Genomic DNA, 18,640 nt, shown 5'->3' with positions numbered 1-18,640 from the left:
CAAGCGAGGCCTCTGACATCACTGTCCTCCGGGAGAATTTGAGAATGAGGGGGAGCGGCCTCGCTTCTTTCCTCCTCGCTTCGGTTCACCAGCTCGATACGGGACGTAGTGAGGAGGAGAGGGAATAAGAATCGTGACGTCCCTTGCCTTGTCGGCCTCGTCGGCCGGGTTCAGTCGGGCGCTTCTTTTCTAAAAATATGGCGATCCGTTAGAGATATCGCTGTATGAGTGATGTTGTTCGCTGATGTCTCGAGGGCGCGCAAAGAGGAAACACAGACAAAAACGGTGGCACTATTGAGATAGAAGAGTCCAAGTTCATCAAACCAATACAAAAAGAAAATTATCTTTTTTTAGTTTATTATGTTTCCGTTAAAAATATTATTGAGTTCGCTGCACCTTAAATCTCCTATAGCCGCATGGCTCATTTTGGCATGAATGAGGTACTGGTCTAGCGGTCTTAGTCTTTTAGAACGTGTTTGTATCAGTAACTGAACAAATGCCGACACGGCATTTTTTAATCAGACTTCGTTTGTTTGTTTTTTTGTTTGTTTTTCGTCGTTTTTTTTTTTATTGCTCTCTTCGATTACATGCGTGCGTTTATTTTACCTTATATTCAACTAAGCCGTCGCAAAAGAAAATGGATGTTGCTGTATCACTGCTGCTAACCAATTTTGGCCATAATCGATGGAAGCGTTTTTAGATAAAGCCATTGATTGCGTATGCTTATTTTAAAATATAAAAATATTTTCAAACGAAACGACGTTTTAAATAATAAAATGATTTGCTTCTGTATAAGGTTAATATCAGCGGCGGACGTCGGAACACGATTGGAACCTGTTAGTTTGTTAACTAATTGCACAAAATAAACTTATATAAACCTTATTTAAATATAAGTGCCAGATAATTTCAAACCACAGACATGTATTCACTAAGTAACGTCTGCTTTCCGCTATACAGAGGCGAACTTGTTAAAGGGGCGGGGCGGTGCAACAATATTTATTTGAAATATGTTTCACTCTACACCAGCTTATGCAACACCACTGGCCAAGTAACTCCTTTGTTGCGGTGTAATTTCAAGAAGAAAAGCGCGCGTTTTCATTCAATCTCTCCTTCGCGAAACTTGATGACGTAGCTGGGCGGTCGCACTATACCGCCCACTGTGCCCAGTGACGATATTTGAATGCGGCTCATAAATTGGACCCGAGCATTGCGTGGGCACTCGATTTGGGCTCGTGATAATCGATAGCCCGAGAAGCATTCGGGTAGTTGCCCCTGTCCAGTCGGTGCAATGACGACAATAGCCGAACCATAACAATGTCTGGAACTCAGCGCTTGTCCTGTGTCATGCCTACCCCAGCGCGTGGCTACGATCAACAATGGCGGCATATAGACGGTTTACACACGCGCCAGATTACAACCGCCATTGCTGACCTTCCCTTCTCTTACGGCCATATTGAGCTACTGAAACGGGTGTTGACAAGCCTCCAGAGAGGCCAATGCTGGGAACGAGGACACAGTAAAATTTAAGATGACCAAAACTTGGCATGCTATGTTAATGACGAAGTGAAAATGAAATAAAAACTGAAGGTCAGTTATGGCGGCGCCCATGCACAGCTGCTGCAAAGCGTCTATAATCGGCTCCAGATCACGTGGTCGCTTGTTCTGGCTGCGAGTTGAGCGGGTGAACGCTGCTACTTTTTCTTTGATTTTTTCTGCGGCTTCCATCGCGTGTGGTGAAAAACAAACTGCCGTCTCACAGGTCAATAACATCAGGGATCCGTTCTAAGTGGCATTTGCGCAAAGTACAAAAATCGTTGCATCGCTCCTTTAAGCAAGACATTATCGCAAGATGACAGTGATACAGTGTCCTTCAATATGAGAGACTCACTGGGAGCGCTTGGCCCAAACAAAGGCGCTCTAGAGGAGCTGTAGTGAAAAAAGCATATCGCGTACAATGAACCGCCTGAAGACGGACGACGTTGTAATCCACAAGAAGGGTCACCCGCGAAAGCGCCTGGCGAACCTGAGAGGCAAGGCGACAGGTGAGTGTTTTCTTGCACGAGCGCATTATTCTTTGTGGTATTTTGAACATGCCCTGTCGTGTACAATTTTTTTTTCTCGGCATAAACAATAATAAATAATAAAATACCGACACGCACGGCTTCGCGCCTCAGGAAGTCGGGTCACTCTGGTAGGCAGGTCGTCGGAGCTCGAACGTACGCCGCCGCTGCTTCAGGCGTTAAGAAGGCAATCTCACGAGCAGTAGTGGGAATGCAGTCCTAAGCTCAAGCAGAAGCACTTCGCCAGAACATCAGCGGTGTACGAGAAACATTTTCAAACTCACTTGATCATTCATGACTGTCATTTTATTAACTACTCGTCTGCAATTAAAAAAAGGTAGGCTTTTACTGTCTCAGCCGAAAGCTGAGACAGTAAAGGCGAGGGAGCTTGTCAAGCTTATACGCTGCAGAGAGCGTCGCTTCTTTTACATATACATATGTTGCAACTATGAAAATATCATGTAAGTTAAATAGCGTATTTTGTCAGCGGGTTGTTACGTACACCATTTAAAATAGGTCTGCACGCACCATGTAGTATCGCTTTGCATACGGTCATAACACGGCATATAATAAAGCAACAAAGCTTACCAATTAGACTGGTTCCCAAAACGAACCCTTTGCACTGCGCTAGAGCTTGGTGAGGCATTCAAATATAGGGTGATTCCACGTCAGTTCATGCAATGATGGTCCGGGTCATAATTTAGATCTTTTTTGTTGGAAATATATACGAAAGCCATGTTCCTGGGAGGAACATTCAGCTATATATGAACGCTGTAACACTTTTTTTCGCTAAGATATAAAATAGAGAAGCCCGAGGCGTGGAAATTGAGAAGATTTCACGATGCTACTTTGTACAGTCGTCATTTCCTCATCGAAGCTTTTACGTCACCATAACGTTTCAATACATTTTGCAAAAGATATACAACAGATACACAAAAAAAATTAAAAATATTAATAAAATAGTTCTATACAAACTAAAAAAAAAATCAAACATGGCATAAAAACGCGTCTTAGAGGCATATTCAAACTTTTTTGCCAATAAACCATCTTTTTTAATACTTTACAAAACATATCAAACTTCGCGTCTTTAAATATTCTTTACGAATATGTAAAAATTAGATGCCCACTCTTATTTTTTGTTATTAACGCGGAAATGCAGATGATTTTTCCAAATGTGACAATATTGGGCGTCGATATTTAAAAAAACTCCATCTTTTACTTTTTTCAAACTCCCCTTGGCACTTTGCAGTGACTTGAACTAACCTGCGATGGCAAAACATTCCGTAACATATGACCTCCGAACGGGAAAAGCTACGACAAACCTTCACTCGGAGCGAGCCGACGCCTTCGTCATAGCGGCTTTGCCGCACAGCACCAAACATTTTGAGCGTTAGTTATGGCATGCATTTTATATTTTTCAAATTCTTTTTTTCAAAAGGGGTGAGTGTAACTGACGCGAAAACGGACTTTGAGCTGAAATACCATTAATCAGCTTACAATTCACAAAAACAAAACAGCCCCACTCTGCAAATTCGCTAACTATGCATACTTAAAAATCACAGTTGCGCAAGTGGCCATGTATACATCCGGCTTCTCCAACCGCACTCAACAAAGTGCGGTTGGAAAAGCTACTGGCTCAGCGAACAATGAACGAAGCTGACCTTTTATACCAGCGTTGCTGCAAATACCTCAAGAATTAGATTGCTTCTCCTCACAACGTGAGTACACCAAACTTCTTTCTGGGACTCTGGTGAAATTCTGGCTGAAGTGAGTCAAGGCTTGTGTGCTGCTAGTCCGTTGGTAACCCCAACAAAACCACATAAAACCATTTAAAAAAATGCGCGAAGTGTATTTGAAGAAAAAACAAGCTCAAGTGAGTTCGATTAGAAGAAAGCTGTCAAGCGTTTATGACGTGAAAACCGGCGAAGACAGTTGTGAGCACAGCACGGAGTGGTTTGACGCGTTCCACGAAGCGCTGAAGGCATTCAGTTTCCACCAGGAACGCAAGCGATTGAACACGCTTCTGCCACCAAGCATCTCGACGAAAGAAATATCGCGTCTGGTGCCGGAAGCGTCTGCCAACATGATTGATCAAACAAGAAAACTGAAGCGTAAAATTGGTGTATGGGCAACCCTTGATCCCTACATGGGGAAAAAGGCGAATGCCGAAGACTTGAGGGTTGCACTTAAAGGGGCACTGACACATCAAAATCGTAATTTATTTTATTATCCGAAACGATTGAAAATGATGCCGGGACATTACCCTCAATATTCGAAACTTGGGAATTCAGTATTTGGGAATTAAAAAAACAATTTCCAAATGCCAGATTTGAAGTTCCCGCGCGATCCGCGCCAGTGCAGTGAGTCAAATTTTGCGGTCTCCTGCGACTCGACTTTCTTTCGGACCTCCGCACCACGCTGTGAAGCAAAGCGCCGTTGCTACCGCGACCCGAAGAGAGGAGGAGGTGAGCAGGCGGGATAGAAGGGAGCCGGCGCGGGGAAAAACCGGTTTTTTCCCCGGCTCGGCGATAAGGGCGATAAGCCTCTGCTTGAGCGCCGCCAAGTTTTCCGAAGGAGAGCACAAATCCAGGAAGCGACATCACACCGAAATCTGATTTTTGGTATTTCAAAAAGAAAGGCCGCAGTGCGTTCGTCATTGCGTTAAAAAACATGTTTTACGATTGTCGTTATTAAATGTTATAGAAATGTCGCCAACAAAGCTTCTAAATTTCCTGATTTTTGACGTCACCGATCAGAAGAAGCAAGGAGGTGAGCGCGGGAAATATAAACGCCAAAAATAAAAAGGCGCGCGCGCGCGGGGGGAAATTTTTTTTCGCGATGCGGTTTTTTTTGCGTGTCTATGACTACAACTTGCATCGTTTTAGACAATAAAAAAGAGTACGACCTTTGGGGTGTCAGTGCCCCTTTAAGTACTACACACGCAACGACCTCGCATGCTCTGTTCAAAGCCCCATTGAAAAGTACGTCGTCAAAGCTATGATCAACGACAACAAGACCAAAGTCGTAAAAAGGCTTATGACCCGTTATATGAAGGAAGCTTACCAGCTGTTTAGGAAGGACCATTTCCATCCAGAACTAGGCATCTCCAAATTTTATTCCCTACGACCAAAATGGGTAAAAAATTGTCCCGAGCACGAGGTGTGCGCATGCATATATTGCATAAATTTTCAGTTGCTTTTAACAGCAATAACAAATGTCTCAAAGAAGACATATACTGAAGACGACTTCAAGCGCATCTACCTCTGCAGCGCTCCACAGAACGATTGCTTCGTGCGCCGTTGCGAAAAGTGCCCAAACATGCAAAGCATTTCGCTGCAGTTGCTCCATCTCGATGAAGACGAAGAGATCTGTTTCGCGTTATGGGACGCTGGCGAACTCGTCAAAAAGGTTATGGACACTTCCGTCTTCCTGCGGGAATTTGGGTCATGGAGCGAAACGTATATAGAGGCACTCTTACATCCGTGACCTTCAACGAAGCCTGATACGTGACACAAGAACCGCCTCACCAACCAAGGCAGTGATGTTCCACTTCGATTTTGCGGAAAATTGGGCAGTAGTCTTCTCAAACCAAGTGCAGAGTTTTCGTTGGAAAATAAAACTGAAGTGTCTCTCCTCGCATGTGTTGTTACGTCCAGGCAAGGCACGTAAAGGTTTGCCGTTGTCAGCGATGACACGACACATGACACAGCTCACGCTCTTCTAGCCATAGAGGCCATGGAAGAGTATGTTGATGAACATTACCCAGTCTTTTCTGAAATAATATTTGTATCAGACGGAGCGGTGGCGCATTTCAAGAATCGCTTCCAATTGCACGAACTGTTTTGGAAGCCATACTCGTCGGTAAGATGGATCTTTTCAGTCACTGGACACAGAAAAAGCGCTTGTGATGCAGTAGATGGTGTTCTTAAACCCCACGCAACGCTCACCAACTTGAGATATTCGTTCAACTCAAAGATTGTCACCGCTCAAGACTTTGTGGAAGTGCTACGTGAAAAAGTAACACTGTCTGCACTTCCGCCTGTCCGCGGAACGGGTTCGAAAGTTTCGTGCGGTGAAGCAAGCAGAGTGCACCACCGTAAAACCTGTGAGAGGAATCCACGCATCTCATCCGTGGAAGTTATCATATGCGGAGGGGCCGAATATGTACATGGCCACTTGCGCAACTGAGAGTTTTAATAGTTAGCGAATTTGCAGAGTGGGACCGTTTTGTTTTTGTGAATTGTAAGCTAATTAATGGTATTCCAGCTCAAAGTCCCTTTTCGGGTCAGTTATACTCACCCCTTTTGAAGAAAAATAAATTTTTGAAAAATATGAAATACAGTGCAGTCCACTTATAACGATATTGAGAAAACCGCAAAATCCAATCGTTATAGCCGATTATCGTTATATCTGGATCAAATCAAATCTAAAAAAATAGCGATCAAATCTAAAAAATTTGATCGCTATAAGCGATATATCGTTATATCTGGTATCGTTATAAGTGGATTACACTGTACATGCCATAACTAACGCTCAAAATGTTTGGTGCTGTGCGGCAAACCGCTATGACGAAGACGTCGGCTCGCTCCGAGTGAAGGTTTGTCGTAGCTTTCCCCGTTTGGAGGTCATATGTTACTTTAAGTTATGCCATCACAAATTAGTTCAAGTCACTGCAAAGTGCCAAGGGGAGTTTAAACAAATAAAAGATGGAGTTTTTTTTTGTTTTTTTTTTTAATATCGACGCCCAATCTTGCCACATTTTAAGCAATCAGCTGTATTTCCGCGTTAATAACAAAAAGACAATCAAGGGTGGGCATGTTATATTTATATGTTCGTAAAGAATATTTAAAGACGCGTATTTTTATATGTTTTGTGAAGTATTGTAAAAGATGGTTTGTCTGCAAAAAAAAATTGTGAATATGTCTCCAACACGCGTTTTTATGCCGTGTTTGATCATTTTGTTTGCATAGAACTATTTTATTGATATTTCTAATTTTTTTGTGTATGCGTTGTATATATTTTGTAAAATGTATTAAAAAGTTTTGGTGACATGAAAGCTTTGATAAAAAAAAATGACGACTGTGCAAAGTAGCATTCTCAATTTCCACGCCTCGAGCTTCTCTATTTTATATCTCAGCAAAAACAATTGTTCCGGCGTTCATATATAGCTGAATGTTCCTCCCAAGAACATGGCTTTCGTGTGTATTTTGACGAAAATATCAAAAATATGACCCGGACCATCATTGCACGAACTGACGTGGAATCACGCTAATCGTAAATGAATCAAAAAGGCGAATATTACTTCCTTGTGCTAAGTTCCGCACTCTGTAGATAAATACCGTCTTCAGTGCGGGTTCATCGATCTCGGCGGGCACTACATCGATGAATAACCATCAAGGTCAGTTCAAAAATCAACCGAAATATTGTCATACAGGCAATTAATTATGCCAGTTCTAGTGGCGAAATCAATTAATACAGTTTGCCGAAAGCAACAAGTATTGAACATTCTAACTCGTTCATTGCCTGATTATGAAAATGGACGCAGAAGCACGAACTGACAGTGATGGTCTCTGCCGTGAGTTTTCCTTTCAGACAAGATTTGCTCGAACTGACATTTTCAAGTTTTCATTTCTTTTTTTCACGCACTATATCTAACCGGAAGCCCCATGATATTTTTATATGCCCTGGCTTTAATAAATCCCTCGATGAACATTTTAATTCAAGCCATTATTTTTTTGTGACAATTTGTATTCGGGCGTTGATTGTTTATTCCGACAGTCATTGCTATTCCCTTTGTTAGTTGTATGTAAAACTATGGCTGAAATGTTTAAATACCTTTTCTTCTTTTTTTTGCTACTTTTTAATCGGTGCGTTGATTGTTTATTCCGACCGTCATCACTATTATCTTTGCTGATAGTTATGTAAAACAATGCTTGAAATGTTAAAATGTGTCTTGTTTTGTGTATTATTTGCATTTTTCGGATCTGTAACCTACATTTGCGAGGGCCTAATCAAGGCTTGCAGTATGTAATATATATATATAAAACCTGCCAAGACCAACTAACACACATTTAAGACGGTCCCCATGTAGGACACAATGTTCATTGTTTTTATTTGTACGAATTAAAAACAAACATCTACCGGTGTCATGCGTTGTGTGCAGTGCTTAAGAAAAGTGATGTATGTAAGTTAGATTGAAATACTGTTAAATTTAAATTTTAAGGCTAGGCTCTTTGCCGTCAACTGTATTTGTATACAGAGGTCAAGGAGCCCACCGATCAAATTAATCTTAACACGTGTTTAGCACGCGTTGGTCAGTGGTGCAATACATGGCAAATGTCGCTAAACTTAGAAAAAACCGTCTGTATGACTATTACTCACAAAACAAAGCTCATTCAAGTTGCATACGTCGTCGAAGTGTATCCACTAGCAAGGGTAAGGAGTTGCAAATATCTGGGCGTAACTATTTCTGACAATCTCCGTTGAAATGCTTATATTGGCAGCATTGCAAAAAATATATAAATTGTAGTATTTAAAGCGGTCTTTCAAACTAAGTTCAATTAGCACAAAACCTTTGGCTTGTAAAACACCCGTTCGTCCGTTGATAGAATGTGCAGGCGAAAACTGGGATCCTCATATTGTTAAAGATGTGCTAAACCTAGAAATGGTGCAACAACTTGCGACTTGCTTTGCGTTTCATTTTTTTTTTTTTATATATCGTCGATTGGATTCACTTACGGGACTGTATTCAAAAAGCCAACATTACAATACTTAAGATGAGGCGTAAAAAAGATTGAAGCTTTTATATATGATTATCAATGATTTATTGCAGAAAGACAAAAGAGCTTACCTAGTTCCCGACCGAATCGAGAATAACTCGGAACAAACACTGTCGCTCACTTCATCAGCCCCGATTCTTCAACGACTGTTTCAGATACTCATTCTTTCACATTCTTTCTACAAACCATAAGTGACTAGAATCTTCTTTTGGAGCAAGCTGTCGATGCCAATCACTTGAAGATTCTTCTTATATTGCATCTTGCAAAATGAGAAATAATTGTCTGTGTGTGTATTGTTTTCGGTCAACGCATTCTAGCCCATGACGGATCTCATTTTTATTTGTTTTTGTCAAAGCATTTTTTGTGATTATTTAGTGATATCTTTTATAGTACCTTTTTCAAGTTTGTGCTGCTCTTGTTGATGTTTTTTTAACACTTGTATACCCACCCTATCATAGCCTCTACACAAACTGATAGTATTTTGAAATAAATAAAAATAAATAAAATAACAATCTCATATTTGTGGTACCTATTATTAGTTGAACGCTATCGCCTGCATGCACAAGCACTCACGTAGGCTTCTGGCACCTTTTTTTCACAATATTAGAATTTGATATCTCGCTTCGCAGCGATCAAGAGTGTTTCTTTCTGCTTAGACTCATAGCGATAGAGTCGCGAAAAAACGATCTGCCAACACTTCTTATTATCAATGTTTTTTTTCTTATTTGTTGTTGTTTGTTGTTATTTGCTGTTGTTGTCTTTGTTCGTTGATTTTGTTGTTGTTGTTTATTGTTGCTGCTGTTTGTTTGTCGTTGGTTGTTGTTGTTTTTTGTTATTGTTTGTTGTTGTTGTGTCGTAAACAAACGGAGTTAGTCAATGAAAGGTAGCGCACAGTCACGATGCAATAATAATAAAAATATTTGCATATTTCCAACTGGTCTTTGCAGCGTGAAGGCATAGTCTCCATATACTGGCAAAGCCTGGCAGATCCCCACGAGAAGCGGCCGCCGAAATGGAAAAGGTGGAACGGCAGACAACTAAAGAGAGGAGAGCCACGTGACTGCCGCCCCGCTGCGGCGAGACGCCGAAACACACTCCCGAGCGAACAAGTGTGTTTCGGGTCCTCGCCGCTGCAAAAGCTGTGCGCTGACGTCCAAGTACCCCGAGAAATGACTCTTTCATGCCCTGTGCTACCAGACCCTCCCGTTCCGGATCTGCGAACGGGTACTCTATGGGTCTGTCGTCGAACTGCCAGGCATTGTGGGTATAGAGGGGGCTATGGTGAAGGGCGAGGAGCTCGAGCTGAATAGCTGCGGGCAGAGCTTGGCAGTGGGTGTGGTGACGAAGGCGCCGGAGAGGAGATAAGTGAAGGAAACGGAGGAGAAAGCCGAAAGAGCGAGAGAGAAAGAAGGGAGCAAAAAGGAGACGACCGCCATTTTGACGCAACGCTGTAGACGTCGAGCACTGTTGAGCATGCCTCGGCGAACCTCACGCAGTAAAACTTATAAAATAGCGCAACAGAAAGACGAGGACAAGAAGTATACAGGACAGGCGCTAACTTTCAACTTTTAACGGATACTAGGAAGACGCCGAGAGACGGTCGCTCGAGAGCTATTGGAAGCTTTCTTTATCAAAAAAAGTGGGACGGCATGTGTCAGCGACACTTCTATTGTTCTTCATTGTAATGAATTTCAGTTTTTGAGTGATCGGGTGAAAAATAATCAACTTTTGCGTGGTGCTGCTTTGCTTGTCGTGAGTATATATGTGTTCAATTTTCCTGAATAAAACTAGTTGAAAGCTAGCGCCTGTCCTGTATACTTCTTGTCCTTGTCTTTCTGTTGCGCTATTTTATATGTTTTACTAAGATGAACCAACTAGCCCAACAACGTACCCTACTGAACCTCACTCACAAGGGCCCTCACTCACCCTCACTCACCCTCATCTTCAGAGGTGAGGTGAGGATGAGTGAGTTTCTGAACCAGGAAAATTCATGAGTGTGAGGGTAAGTGAGGGCTGTGGGGACCGTTAGTGCGAGGGGGCCGTGAGAGCGGTGAGTGCGTGAGGGGTATGAGGGCTAGGAGTGCGTGAGGGGCGTGAGAGCCATCAGTGCGTGAGGGACGCGAAGGGTATGAGTGCGTGAGGGGTGTGAGGGCTATGTGTGCTCGAGGGGCGTGAGGGCGGTGAGTGTGTGAGTGACATGAGGGTCATGAGTGCGTGAGGGGAGTGAGGGGTATGAGTGCGTGAGGGCCGTGAGGGCGGTGAGTGCGTGAGGGGTGTGAGGGCGGTGAGTGCCAGAGGTCCCCTTCAGTCGGAGCAACTTTCTCATCGATTTTTGTGTTGCTGGCGAGTTGTTCCCTAGGTTTCCCCAGATCGACCGGAATTGCTGAGATCGGGTCCGGCTCGAAACAAGCGATCGAGCAACTCGGAGCAATTCGAAGACGTTTGAAGCGGCTGCATCCAGTTAGGGACGCGATATTTTCGCGTGATACCTCGGGCGGGTGATCATGACAACAAAAGACTTGGTTCTGGTTTGAAATTGATCGTTTTTCGAAATAAACTGTCTCAAAAAGATGCATTAGTATTCTCAAAAGATTTAAATTCATAAAAGCGCGTTGATAGCGTGAAATTGTGTGTCCAAATAGTGCAAGAAAAATAAAATTTCATGATGATGGCAAATTGCAGCAATTGGTTGCTGCGTGTGAACGCGGGTGGCCTGTCTTGCTGGCGCTGCGACGTCAAGTTTCAGGGCGAAATTGCCCCGTCTGAAGCGGGCCTGAGTGGCGTGAGGGCGTGAGGCGCGTGAGGGACATGAGTGCGTGAGGGCCGTGAGGGCGGTGAGTGCGTGAGGTTCATAGGGGAGTGAGGGCTATGAGTGCGTGACGACCGTGAGGGGCGGTGAGTGCATGAGGGGTGTGAGGGCCGTGAGTGCATCAGGGGCGTGAGGGGTATGAGTGCGTGAGGGCGGTGAGTGCATGAGGGGCGTGAGGGCCATGAGTGCGTGAGGGCAGTGAGTGCGTGAGGGGTATGAGTGATGAGGGTGGTCAGTGCGTGAGGGGCGTGAGGGGTATGAGTGCGTGAAAGAGGTGAGTGCGTGAGGGCAGTGAGTGCGTGAGGCAGGGCTGGCCAGAGATACACCAAACAGTATCCGGGAATACAAATACTAGGATATATGTCTTTTAGGACAAAAATACAGATACTAAGATAAATATGCCTTTTGTGCAAAGGAATATATTTTTGAGATACTTCTGCAAAAAAGGCAAAAAAGTATTCCGAAGTACAGATACAGATATTTACAGAAATATATTTGTTCCCGAACGGTGTGACATGGTGAGGGTATACTTCGTGGCGAATGCGAATGGTAATTTATGCTTGTGCTTCTCTTTTTGTGTCATTTTATGCACTGCCCCTTACCTCGAACTCTTTATTTATCCTTAATGCCGCTAAATAAACATGTCAGCTCCCTTGAACCATATAGTTATAGAACGGTAAAGACTGCGTACCACGCTTGACAAAAGGCTTCTGCCCGAAATGAAGCCTGTTTTGCCATGAGAGCGAATCTCAAACTGGTCTTCTTATACGCTTCTAAGTCAGTCATAGTGTGAGGAGATTGGACAACAGGACCATACTTTCACTCTACTCAACTCATTTACACCGTTCGTTCTGCTTAATTGGAAAGAATGGAGAGCTTGTGGGAGGAGCTGATTTTGTTGTTCCTGCAAGTAACCTTCTTTAAACTAGTTTTTTTTTAATGTTGTTGATTGTGATGGATCATGTTGTAGGGTGGGTTTATATTATAAATTCCGAAGCAACTTGCACCAAACAAATTAAATTAACTTTTAAATTTATCTTAAAAAGGGCAACAATTAAATGTAACCAAGTACCCATGTCTGGCACCACACCGAGCTGAGAATGCCGTCCTCATCTCACTTCGTACCACAGGCGGCAAGTGCCGTCCTCACCGTGCTGCTGCTCGGATTCCCGGCCGCTCCGATCTTCGGTCCGACGCAAGACGAATTCGAAACCAACGGCTACCCGATGCTGATGCTCCCGCCACTCACGGTTTCTTCGGCTTCTCCCGTCGGCTACAGAATCTACCCACTTCTACGGTCGGCAACATCGGCTACGTCACGTGCGACTCGGCGGGAAAATGGGCGTACTCGGCGGACTACAAAAGCGCGGCAACGTCTTCCGTCAGTTTGGGCACCACACCGAGCTGAGAATGCCGTCCTCATCTCACTTCGTACCACAGGCGGCAAGTGCCGTCCTCACCGTGCTGCTGCTCGGATTCCCGGCCGCTCCGATCTTCGGTCCGACGCAAGACGAATTCGAAACCAACGGCTACCCGATGCTGATGCTCCCGCCACTCACGGTTTCTTCGGCTTCTCCCGTCGGCTACAGAATCTACCCACTTCTACGGTCGGCAACATCGGCTACGTCACGTGCGACTCGGCGGGAAAATGGGCGTACTCGGCGGACTACAAAAGCGCGGCAACGTCTTCCGTCAGTTCGGGCACGACACCGAGCTGAGAATGCCGTCCTCATCTCACTTCGTACCACAGGCGGCAAGTGCCGTCCTCACCGTGCTGCTGCTCGGATTCCCGGCCGCTCCGATCTTCGGTCCGACGCAAGACGAATTCGAAACCAACGGCTACCCGATGCTGATGCTCCCGCCACTCACGGTTTCTTCGGCTTCTCCCGTCGGCTACAGAATCTACCCACTTCTACGGTCGGCAACATCGGCTACGTCACGTGCGACTCGGCGGGAAAATGGGCGTACTCGGCGGACTACAAAAGCGCGGCAACGTCTTCCGTCAGTTCGGGCACGACACCGAGCTGAGAATGCCGTCCTCATCTCACTTCGTACCACAGGCGGCAAGTGCCGTCCTCACCGTGCTGCTCCTCGGATTCCCAGCCGCTCCGATCTTCGGTCCGACGCAAGACGAATTCGAAACCAACGGCTACCCGATGCTGATGCTCCCGCCACTCACGGTTTCTTCGGCTTCTCCCGTCGGCTACAGAATCTACCCACTTCTACGGTCGGCAACATCGGCTACGTCACGTGCGACTCGGCGGGAAAATGGGCGTACTCGGTGGACTACAAAAGCGCGGCAACGTCTTCCGTCAGTTTGGGCACCACACCGAGCTGAGAATGCCGTCCTCATCTCACTTCGTACCACAGGCGGCAAGTGCCGTCCTCACCGTGCTGCTGCTCGGATTCCCAGCCGCTCCGATCTTCGGTCCGACGCAAGACGAATTCGAAACCAACGGCTACCCGATGCTGATGCTCCCGCCACTCACGGTTTCTTCGGCTTCTCCCGTCGGCTACAGAATCTACCCACTTCTACGGTCGGCAACATCGGCTACGTCACGTGCGACTCGGCGGGAAAATGGGCGTACTCGGCGGACTACAAAAGCGCGGCAACGTCTTCCGTCAGTTCGGGCACGACACCGAGCTGAGAATGCCGTCCTCATCTCACTTCGTACCACAGGCGGCAAGTGCCGTCCTCACCGTGCTGCTCCTCGGATTCCCAGCCGCTCCGATCTTCGGTCCGACGCAAGACGAATTCGAAACCAACGGCTACCCGATGCTGATGCTCCCGCCACTCACGGTTTCTTCGGCTTCTCCCGTCGGCTACAGAATCTACCCACTTCTACGGTCGGCAACATCGGCTACGTCACGTGCGACTCGGCGGGAAAATGGGCGTACTCGGTGGACTACAAAAGCGCGGCAACGTCTTCCGTCAGTTTGGGCACCACACCGAGCTGAGAATGCCGTCCTCATCTCACTTCGTACCACAGGCGGCAAGTGCCGTCCTCACCGTGCTGCTGCTCGGATTCCCAGCCGCTCCGATCTTCGGTCCGACGCAAGACGAATTCGAAACCAACGGCTACCCGATGCTGATGCTCCCGCCACTCACGGTTTCTTCGGCTTCTCCCGTCGGCTACAGAATCTACCCACTTCTACGGTCGGCAACATCGGCTACGTCACGTGCGACTCGGCGGGAAAATGGGCGTACTCGGCGGACTACAAAAGCGCGGCAACGTCTTCCGTCAGTTTGGGCACCACACCGAGCTGAGAATGCCGTCCTCATCTCACTTCGTACCACAGGCGGCAAGTGCCGTCCTCACCGTGCTGCTGCTCGGATTCCCGGCCGCTCCGATCTTCGGTCCGACGCAAGACGAATTCGAAACCAACGGCTACCCGATGCTGATGCACCCGCCACTCACGGTTTCTTCGGCTTCTCCCGTCGGCTACAGAATCTACCCACTTCTACGGTCGGCAACATCGGCTACGTCACGTGCGACTCGGCGGGAAAATGGGCGTACTCGGCGGACTACAAAAGCGCGGCAACGTCTTCCGTCAGTTTGGGCACCACACCGAGCTGAGAATGCCGTCCTCATCTCACTTCGTACCACAGGCGGCAAGTGCCGTCCTCACCGTGCTGCTGCTCGGATTCCCAGCCGCTCCGATCTTCGGTCCGACGCAAGACGAATTCGAAACCAACGGCTACCCGATGCTGATGCTCCCGCCACTCACGGTTTCTTCGGCTTCTCCCGTCGGCTACAGAATCTACCCACTTCTACGGTCGGCAACATCGGCTACGTCACGTGCGACTCGGCGGGAAAATGGGCGTACTCGGCGGACTACAAAAGCGCGGCAACGTCTTCCGTCAGTTCGGGCACGACACCGAGCTGAGAATGCCGTCCTCATCTCACTTCGTACCACAGGCGGCAAGTGCCGTCCTCACCGTGCTGCTGCTCGGATTCCCGGCCGCTCCGATCTTCGGTCCGACGCAAGACGAATTCGAAACCAACGGCTACCCGATGCTGATGCTCCCGCCACTCACGGTTTCTTCGGCTTCTCCCGTCGGCTACAGAATCTACCCACTTCTACGGTCGGCAACATCGGCTACGTCACGTGCGACTCGGCGGGAAAATGGGCGTACTCGGCGGACTACAAAAGCGCGGCAACGTCTTCCGTCAGTTCGGGCACGACACCGAGCTGAGAATGCCGTCCTCATCTCACTTCGTACCACAGGCGGCAAGTGCCGTCCTCACCGTGCTGCTCCTCGGATTCCCAGCCGCTCCGATCTTCGGTCCGACGCAAGACGAATTCGAAACCAACGGCTACCCGATGCTGATGCTCCCGCCACTCACGGTTTCTTCGGCTTCTCCCGTCGGCTACAGAATCTACCCACTTCTACGGTCGGCAACATCGGCTACGTCACGTGCGACTCGGCGGGAAAATGGGCGTACTCGGCGGACTACAAAAGCGCGGCAACGTCTTCCGTCAGTTTGGGCACCACACCGAGCTGAGAATGCCGTCCTCATCTCACTTCGTACCACAGGCGGCAAGTGCCGTCCTCACCGTGCTGCTGCTCGGATTCCCAGCCGCTCCGATCTTCGGTCCGACGCAAGACGAATTCGAAACCAACGGCTACCCGATGCTGATGCTCCCGCCACTCACGGTTTCTTCGGCTTCTCCCGTCGGCTACGGAATCTACCCACTTCTACGGTCGGCAACATCGGCTACGGAATCTACCCACTTCTACGGTCGGCAACATCGGCTACGTCACGTGCGACTCGGCGGGAAAATGGGCGTACTCGGCGGACTACAAAAGCGCGGCAACGTCTTCCGTCAGTTTGGGCACCACACCGAGCTGAGAATGCCGTCCTCATCTCACTTCGTACCACAGGCGGCAAGTGCCGTCCTCACCGTGCTGCTGCTCGGATTCCCAGCCGCTCCGATCTTCGGTCCGACGCAAGACGAATTCGAAACCAACGGCTACCCGATGCTGATGCTCCCGCCACTCACGGTTTCTTCGGCTTCTCCCGTCGGCTACGGAACCTACCCACTTCTACGGTCGGCAACATCGGCTACGTCACGTGCGACTCGGCGGGAAAATGGGCGTACTCGGCGGACTACAAAAGCGCGGCAACGTCTTCCGTCAGTTTGGGCACCACACCGAGCTGAGAATGCCGTCCTCATCTCACTTCGCACCACAGGCGGCAAGTGCCGTCCTCACCGTGCTGCTGCTCGGATTCCCAGCCGCTCCGATCTTCGGTCCGACGCAAGACGAATTCGAAACCAACGGCTACCCGATGCTGATGCTCCCGCCACTCACGGTTTCTTCGGCTTCTCCCGTCGGCTACGGAATCTACCCACTTCTACGGTCGGCAACATCGGCTACGTCACGTGCGACTCGGTGGGAAAATGGGCGTACTCGGCGGACTACAAAAGCGCGGCAACGTCTTCCGTCAGTTTGGGCACCACACCGAGCTGAGAATGCCGTCCTCATCTCACTTCGTACCACAGGCGGCAAGTGCCGTCCTCACCGTGCTGCTGCTCGGATTCCCAGCCGCTCCGATCTTCGGTCCGACGCAAGACGAATTCGAAACCAACGGCTACCCGATGCTGATGCTCCCGCCACTCACGGTTTCTTCGGCTTCTCCCGTCGGCTACGGAATCTACCCACTTCTACGGTCGGCAACATCGGCTACGGAATCTACCCACTTCTACGGTCGGCAACATCGGCTACGTCACGTGCGACTCGGCGGGAAAATGGGCGTACTCGGTGGACTACAAAAGCGCGGCAACGTCTTCCGTCAGTTTGGGCACCACACCGAGCTGAGAATGCCGTCCTCATCTCACTTCGTACCACAGGCGGCAAGTGCCGTCCTCACCGTGCTGCTGCTCGGATTCCCAGCCGCTCCGATCTTCGGTCCGACGCAAGACGAATTCGAAACCAACGGCTACCCGATGCTGATGCTCCCGCCACTCACGGTTTCTTCGGCTTCTCCCGTCGGCTACGGAACCTACCCACTTCTACGGTCGGCAACATCGGCTACGTCACGTGCGACTCGGCGGGAAAATGGGCGTACTCGGCGGACTACAAAAGCGCGGCAACGTCTTCCGTCAGTTTGGGCACCACACCGAGCTGAGAATGCCGTCCTCATCTCACTTCGCACCACAGGCGGCAAGTGCCGTCCTCACCGTGCTGCTGCTCGGATTCCCAGCCGCTCCGATCTTCGGTCCGACGCAAGACGAATTCGAAACCAACGGCTACCCGATGCTGATGCTCCCGCCACTCACGGTTTCTTCGGCTTCTCCCGTCGGCTACGGAACCTACCCACTTCTACGGTCGGCAACATCGGCTACGTCACGTGCGACTCGGCGGGAAAATGGGCGTACTCGGCGGACTACAAAAGCGCGGCAACGTCTTCCGTCAGTTTGGGCACCACACCGAGCTGAGAATGCCGTCCTCATCTCACTTCGTACCACAGGCGGCAAGTGCCGTCCTCACCGTGCTGCTGCTCGGATTCCCAGCCGCTCCGATCTTCGGTCCGACGCAAGACGAATTCGAAACCAACGGCTACCCGATGCTGATGCTCCCGCCACTCACGGTTTCTTCGGCTTCTCCCGTCGGCTACGGAACCTACCCACTTCTACGGTCGGCAACATCGGCTACGTCACGTGCGACTCGGCGGGAAAATGGGCGTACTCGGCGGACTACAAAAGCGCGGCAACGTCTTCCGTCAGTTTGGGCACCACACCGAGCTGAGAATGCCGTCCTCATCTCACTTCGCACCACAGGCGGCAAGTGCCGTCCTCACCGTGCTGCTGCTCGGATTCCCAGCCGCTCCGATCTTCGGTCCGACGCAAGACGAATTCGAAACCAACGGCTACCCGATGCTGATGCTCCCGCCACTCACGGTTTCTTCGGCTTCTCCCGTCGGCTACGGAATCTACCCACTTCTACGGTCGGCAACATCGGCTATGTCACGTGCGACTCGGCGGGA

The sequence above is a fragment of the Ixodes scapularis genome, unplaced genomic scaffold, assembly GCF_016920785.2.
Source record: "Ixodes scapularis isolate PalLabHiFi unplaced genomic scaffold, ASM1692078v2 PGA_scaffold3__209_contigs__length_174095766, whole genome shotgun sequence".
NCBI classification, from domain to species: domain Eukaryota; kingdom Metazoa; phylum Arthropoda; class Arachnida; order Ixodida; family Ixodidae; genus Ixodes; species Ixodes scapularis.
Note: the sequence above shows the minus strand (reverse complement) of the source record.